Source organism: Mercenaria mercenaria, chromosome 6 (genome assembly GCF_021730395.1).
Source record: "Mercenaria mercenaria strain notata chromosome 6, MADL_Memer_1, whole genome shotgun sequence".
NCBI lineage: Eukaryota > Metazoa > Mollusca > Bivalvia > Venerida > Veneridae > Mercenaria > Mercenaria mercenaria.
Genome location: NC_069366.1, coordinates 2,259,825 through 2,267,346, shown reverse-complemented (window position 1 = coordinate 2,267,346; position 7,522 = coordinate 2,259,825). Strand labels below are relative to the sequence as shown.

Here is a 7,522-nt window from a genome sequence, read left to right as displayed (position 1 = left end):
CCTATACACAATCCAACTTGTATTAAACATCGATTTCGATTTGAATATCACCAATAGTAATATACCTTTACTAAATGTATGAATATTCCGAATTGTATTGAAAATTAAATTCGATTAGAATATCACAAATCATCACCTTTCTTTACCATGTCTGTATATATTCAAAATTGTATCAAAAATTCAACCCGATTCAAATTTTAATGATCACATTAAAACATTATCACCAGTAATTTTATTCTTTCACTTTATCTTGGTATATTCCAAATTGTGTTTAAAATTAAATCCGACCTGAATAACAGAATTATTTATATTCCTCTGTCTATGTATACTCCAAAGTATATTGAAAATTAGATCTAATTTGAATACACAAAAAAATTAATGATTATAATAAAACTTCCTCACATATAATTGAACTCCATTACTAGATCTATGTACATTTTAAACTCCTTTGAATAAACAAATCCAATTTGAATACATATTAACTGCTATAATAGAACCTACTCACAATAATTATACTCCTTATCTCTCTTTAATATCTTCCAAATGGTATTGAAACTATCCTCTGTTGAGTATATAATTTAAGCATGTAATATTTTATACAAAAAAAAAAAAATATTTCCTCGCGATATTTTTAGCTCTGATCAACCGCAAATAAATGTCAGGTGAAACATGAGAAAGATGTCTTTCATATTGACTGTTGTTTTCCATCTCTGAAAAAAAGAGAAACACTTCAATAGCTTTAAAGCTTTCCAAGGTTCCATTCTAGTACACATTATTACAATACCTGACAATAGCACACAAGAAATACATTTATCAAACGAATATAGACTTGTTCAAGGAATGCAGCTCCTAACACTAGAACCATAAAGTGTATGTTTGTAAACTGATAATTCGGCGATATATTACCTAAATGCATCACACTGCCGTAAATACAAGTCAGTAAATAAAAAGACAGTATCAAACATTTCGAGAAAAAGATAAACAAATTAAGGAATATAATGAGGTACCGCTCATGCTTATGATGCACCAAACCTCAATTGTAATCCTCATGAGATGGATCCTTATCTATTTTTAAGTTCTTTAAGTAGGTGTATATACAAAAACAATGGAAACTTCAGAAGTACTGCTCAGTTTCCCCTATTGACAATTTCTAAGAGCAGTTGTTCCTTTTGATGTAAGATGTAAACATGTATTTGCCTTAAACCCGGGCTTTAAGTACAAAAAAATAAAACCTGGAAAGTAGATCCCTCTGAAGCACCGAAAACAATGCAAACAGTGAAAATTGCAGACTCGGTTTGATTGAGTCTGTTCAAAGTCTTACATATGCTGCACAAAATGTCAACTTTTAGCGATAATGTTTGCTTCGATATTTCTCTATTAACGTTAATTTAATAATAATAGCTTGTTCAGTCTCTTTTTAGAAAACTGAATGTGATCATTTAATTAAAGAAGAAATATTTAAATAATATTTTGTTTGCGCAAATTTTATTTGATATTATATTTTTGTTGGATTTGACGTCGCACCGACACATGATAGGTCATATGGCGACTTTCTTCATGTGAGGAAGCCACCCAGCTGGCTTACGGAAGGTCTGTGGTTCTACCCAGGTGTCCGCTCGTGATGAAATAATGCACGGAGGTACACCGCGGGTCTTCCTCCACCATTAAAGCTGGAAAATCGCCATATGACCTATCATGTGTCGGTGCGACGTCAAATCCAACAAAATAAATTAATTAAAACACGTATAATATAAAACCCGTTTTACACCATTTATTTATAAATGATTTTAATGACTTATTTAAGCAAACTGTTCTCATGCCATTTGGAAAAAAACGGGCGTTTCCTTTTTATTTGCGCGAACAGATTTTTCTTGACTCATCTGAATGTTTAAGTTCCGTAACATATTAACAAGGAGTGTTGATCAATTTTGCATTACCAAATTCCCTTTTAGCCCCAGTTATATGGAAAATGTACCAGAAAATGGTATTTACAGTTAAACAATAAAATATATGTAACTTCCATATAAGCTAATATTCTTTGATATTTCTTTTTCTTTATAAATAGTTTCTTCAATAATAACTTTTTCTTGCGGTAAACAAATGTTATCAGGAAGAAGTATGGAGTATTTGGTTTGTAATGTCATGCTATAAAATGAAGAAAAATAACTTATTTAAGTAAACTAAATGTTGGGGTATTCGATCTCCTCCCGCAACCCAACACCCAAGGTTTAACCATTACAAGACGTCTCCTTAAAATAATATAAACTTTTCAAACCTTAAAAAGTAATAACAATATTTTACCTTTACTTACATACACTGTTTGCATCTTTCTTCCCGCCATGTTTGAGACGACTTGTGTTGCCATTGGCTGTACCTCCGTGATACAATCTATGTGAATGGAATAATAACCATTATTACCTTTAATATTGAACAAGGGGAAATATGTTAGCAGTCAGGAATAATATTCTTCGATGCATGTCATCCTCTTGTTACAAATGTTGTTTGGATCTTATTTTTTGCAATTTAAGTCAATGAATAAAATTCTAGGCTGCACTCTAATTGCAAAATCGAAATAGTACCAGAAACCCTTATCTGCCATGTGCCCTCTTTTATGTAAGTACTGATGTCAACACGTATAATGACGTGTTTTTGCCACTGACCGTTTCAAGGCGGTGCCCCACTGTGTTCCTTTGTTTGTTCATTTTGTCCTTGTGTGTTGACTTTGTGTGCGCGCGTGTGTGTATGCTTATTGTTCGTCTTGTCCTTATGTGTTGGCTTTGAGTGTGTGTGTGTGTGTGTGTTGTTCGTTTTGTCCTGATGTGTAAGCTTTGAGAGTGTGTGTGTGTGTGTGTGCGTGTGTCGTGCACGCGTTTGCGTGCTGGGGGTTCGTTTTGAGGAGGCTGCGCTTTTGGTGCGTGGCATTCCCTGTTTGATATTTTTCTTTGTTTTTGTAACGCTATAATAAGGTATTGTTTTTGAATAAGGTATTCGCTGATCACTAACTATTTTCAGTGTTTTTTATTATTATTCATTTTGTTTAAATTTATATATTTGTTATTAAGTTTATTTTGAAATATATTCATATATTGTCTTATATAGCTTTATATGTCAAGTCAGTTCCTGTTGGAATATACATGTATTGGTTAAGGAACAGAAATTATCCCGAAAGCACTTTGAACAGGCGCAAAAATATTATATCTTGTTTATCTTAAAAAATAATTTTTAAAGTATATCTTTATCAAATTTCATATAAATTTGCATATTAAGTTAACAAAAGTGTTCATATACAACTTCATATCCCATCGTTGTTTTCCTTAAAAATGTAGAGCTTTAAAAATTAGATAATTGTACTTTACATCATAAAAAGATGAAGTAATGCCAGTTTCGAGGTTATATGTTGTTGTTGTTGTTTTTTCTAATATGTAGATATTTAAAAGATATTTACAGTTAAACATGTAATGGAGTGTCAGTATGTGTCCAATACCTGAGAAAATGTCATAATAACTGATTCTTTAAGTTACAAAATTCTAAAACACAGAACGAGTCCTAATTTTACGCTATAGTTTTGGAAAATTGCAAACTAATTTTTATTGTTAAGTAAAAATGCATTTTGCATTAGAACTTCTCATTTATATTTTCTACAAGTATTATTGTTCTAGCAAACGCAATCAAATGTGATAAAAACGGACACGGGACTATTTTAAATTTTAGGGGAATCATTTATATTGTTTTGCTCACTGTCAATTCAGAAAAGATAAAATCAACAAAACTTACAATTCTTGTTCGTTCATACTGTTGTTCTTTTATATATTAAATATTATTACAGATGATCCTAATCAACTTATTAAAATTATTCGATCTAACTGCCTACACATGCGTTCCACGAATATCTTGCAAAAATGATATAACATTCTAACATTATGCTGTCAACATCAGGTCAGTATATTTTCTGTCCGCTTTATACTTTATTTTATCATATATGTTACAAATTTGATTTCTGAACGATGATTACTGACTAATAGTTTAACAGAAAAATGTCGTTTTGTTTAGATTAGATGTTACTGTCATTTAATTTCAAATACTAAAAATGCGTAGAAAACCAAAACCATCAAAATGAAACCACAAGTGGCAAACGGAAGTGTGATTTTCAGTGATATATTATATATTTAATTGAGTGTAATTTAGAAAATCTTTTAAAAAATCTGCGATATTGTAGAGGGAAAAAAGTGAATATAAGAACTGGATAAAGAATTCGTTTACATTTCCTAAACGCACGACATAGTTGTGACAGTTTACATGTCGATAAACGTTCCGTACAATTTTACAGGCCAAATAAAATATCATTGCAAAGTATATTGTTTCAGGTATTTAAGCGAATCTTATACAAGTAATCCATTTCCATCATTGATTTTATAAAAAGTGATATAGAGAGAATATTAGTTTACTGTCTTATAAATTTAGATTTATTAAGTGGGTCAAAGACAATGTAAACACCGAGGCTCCGGCCGAGAGTTTCACTTTTTCGTAGACGAACTTAATAAATTTAAATTTATAAGGCAGTAACATAATTTTCTGCTTATCCTACCTTCGATCTAAAATCATTTTTAATTAAAATTCAAAATTTTCCACCAACTAGATCTGCCTTGCGTAATAATTTAAAAGTTAAAACGCCCACAAAATTACATACTTACTGCACTGAAATAGGTCTTTAATATCCCACATATTATCAAATAAAAGCGGAAAACAAAGGCTAACCTTGTTTGTGTTGTATCCGACCTATCCGTTCTGCTGAACATAAATAAATAATTCTCATTTGCTGCCAAGTGAAGTTTTATCTGAAGTTCAGTTGCAAGTCGGATACCCATTCTCACCAAGCAAAGGCTGGACGGGACATATACACACACCATAACGCCACCTGACAGAAAGAATTAAAGAGTTAACCGTTCCCTGGATGATTTTATTCTATACAATATATTTCTTGAATTATGTGCAGGAAGCTAATATCCTGCACAAGTGCTTTAGATGAGTCTTTTCCGTTCCTCCGAGCGTTTCTTTTAAGGAGGTAGGTTACCTTGTTACAAGGGTAAATTCAAATTAGTTGAACCGCAGCATTTTTTTGTATTTCGTGTAATATGAAGTTTTAACTGCTACAATCTCAATTTCGTTTGTCTCTGTCCCTTCAAGTTCAATTTTTATCCAGGTTTGAAGAACATGACCCTTCAAAGGTATTTCATATTGAAAGAAGAGGGAAAATACGGATATTTAACACTTTTCGGTGTATTTTAGTTTCATTGATATCCGTAGAAGTCTGCATAACTGATAATTTTACTAGTATGCACGTTAGCTTTCTAATATAAGCTTAAAATGTGTATGTCGCGGGGCTCGCGTTTCCATGGTAACGCATTTTCTCTCATTTTTAAACAACTATGTATAAAAATAGGAGTTTTCGACGGCTTCAGTGCCATTCTGTTAATGACCAACATGGAATATTTGGGTAATATTATTAGCTAAATACCAAGCACTTTACATGGTACCCTATTTTTCTTAAAGTTTAAAGTACCCATGGCAACAGAGATGTTTAAAATAGCTTATATCTTGCTTTTTGTCGTAATTTCTTATAAAAATATTGAATAAGATTATCTTTCTAGTTGATGTAGCTTTAAAACATATTATTTCTAACGTAAGTTATTTTTTCGTGTTATTTGCATTTATTCGAACAAATTTCACAGCTTAGAATACTTACAGCAGTACCCCTCGTCTGGCATTTTTCATGGAAAAAATCGTTCAGCATGCTGCTATTATTCTCATGGATATTGTTGAAATGAAAATAAAAGCCGAAGCTGTGTTTCTTACATAGACCAGTTATCAACTGTCCAACTTTATATATTATATATATTTTGCATCAATCAACAACTTAAAATAGTTATTTCATGCCTTTTTGATATAATCTTTTATTATATCATATGATATTTAAATGATAAAAAAATGAACTTAGAAAACATTACTATTTTCTTTTCTCAAGAAATGAACTTGAAATGATATAGCTTAATTTCAGATTGACAACATTAATTTTAAAATGCATGAAATTTATTTTAGACTGGATTTAGTAATTGCGGTCCATAATAAGATATAAAATCTGTTTTGTTAATACCTTAATGACAAACTAGACTAGTCCAGTAGAACTTGAACAGAATCGTTAATGGCGTATGTAAAACATATTTTATAGTTTCATTTATTTAATAAATATACATTGTATAACATCTTGACTTGTCATCTTTTGGCAAGAAATATTTTATTAAAATTAATTCAAAATGGCCGTCATCTTCGAATTTCAATGTTGTTTCCTTTGGAAGGAAGAATGAATAACTTTGATGTGGGATGCATTCAAAGTTCCGTTGATTTATGTTGTTAGTTCGGTTGGACAAAAACACTATCTGAAGATTTCACTCTTCGGTCCTTTTGCATTGTTTTCGATCTATAGAAGTCCAAATTGGCTGCTATAAGAATATTATCATAGTATATTTTTCATTGTTTGTGAAACAACACTGTTAACACGTTATAAACAGACAGGTGCGGACGCAACAGCATTTTTTTCATATAAAAATGTAAAAACTATAGGAGGCATAAGGTCGACAAGTAGTCGTACTTTGAATATTTTGGTAATCAGGAAGCTGAAATTATTCAAACATGTCTACAATTGTTTTCAACCTGTTATAACATCCGTAACAGATATATGTCTACGTTACCAAATTCAGATAAGATAAATTACATAGAACAGAAAATTCACCAGTACGATTAAGTCCCATGGTGTTACAATCCCTAAAGGTCAATATCATTATATAACATATGATGCAAGCACTTTTCTATGACAGGAGAAATATCAATTCACACTGAAATACAATTATATTACCTTCGTCCAATCCTGTCAGACAATTTGACTCTTCTGCAACTCTGTATAATTTTTTATTTGCCATTAAAATTGAAATTGTACACGCTATCTCTAAATATCTAATAATATGAAACATTGTTTCTCAATGACAAATGCTCTTATAACACACATTCTTTATTGTATTATAAAACATTGAGTTCAATCTTCATTCCTCTTTCTAATAATAAAAAGATAATATTTTAAATTATAGGAAAACAAACCTAAGACAGAATGTTTATTTTATCTTTACATAACATTGACAACATTTAGAACTGAAATTACGGGGCAAAGGAATTCATAAGACCAACAGCGCTTATTTACAAACACTAAAGGATAAAACCTTATGTCGTTCTCTTTTTTTTCCCTTTGAGAATTCCACTCTTTCGTGTTTGCATTTAAAAGGGGCTTATGGTTGCTAAATCATTGACTATATACCAAGCTGTAAGAAAATAATTTTTCTGAAACGGTTCTGTGTGTAATGAAAACTTTTTCAAACGTTAGATAACACAGGAAAAACGTTCACGGATAAAACTTTGTATTTCTTATTTTTATATTGACTGAAAGAATATTTTTTTGAAACAAAAACAAATTAAA

At 30.9% G+C, this 7,522-nt stretch overlaps 1 long non-coding RNA gene across 1 annotated transcript; it reads right to left on the bottom strand.

Moving 5' to 3' along the window:
• Positions 1–572: 572 nt before the first annotated feature.
• LOC128557957 (uncharacterized) lies at positions 573–5,237 on the bottom strand. Its single transcript, XR_008371516.1, has 3 exons — positions 4,756–5,237; positions 2,302–2,388; positions 573–710 (listed from the first exon to the last, which is right to left on the bottom strand). It is a non-coding gene; the product is annotated as an uncharacterized LOC128557957 (long non-coding RNA).
• Between the last annotated feature and the right edge of the window lie 2,285 nt (positions 5,238–7,522).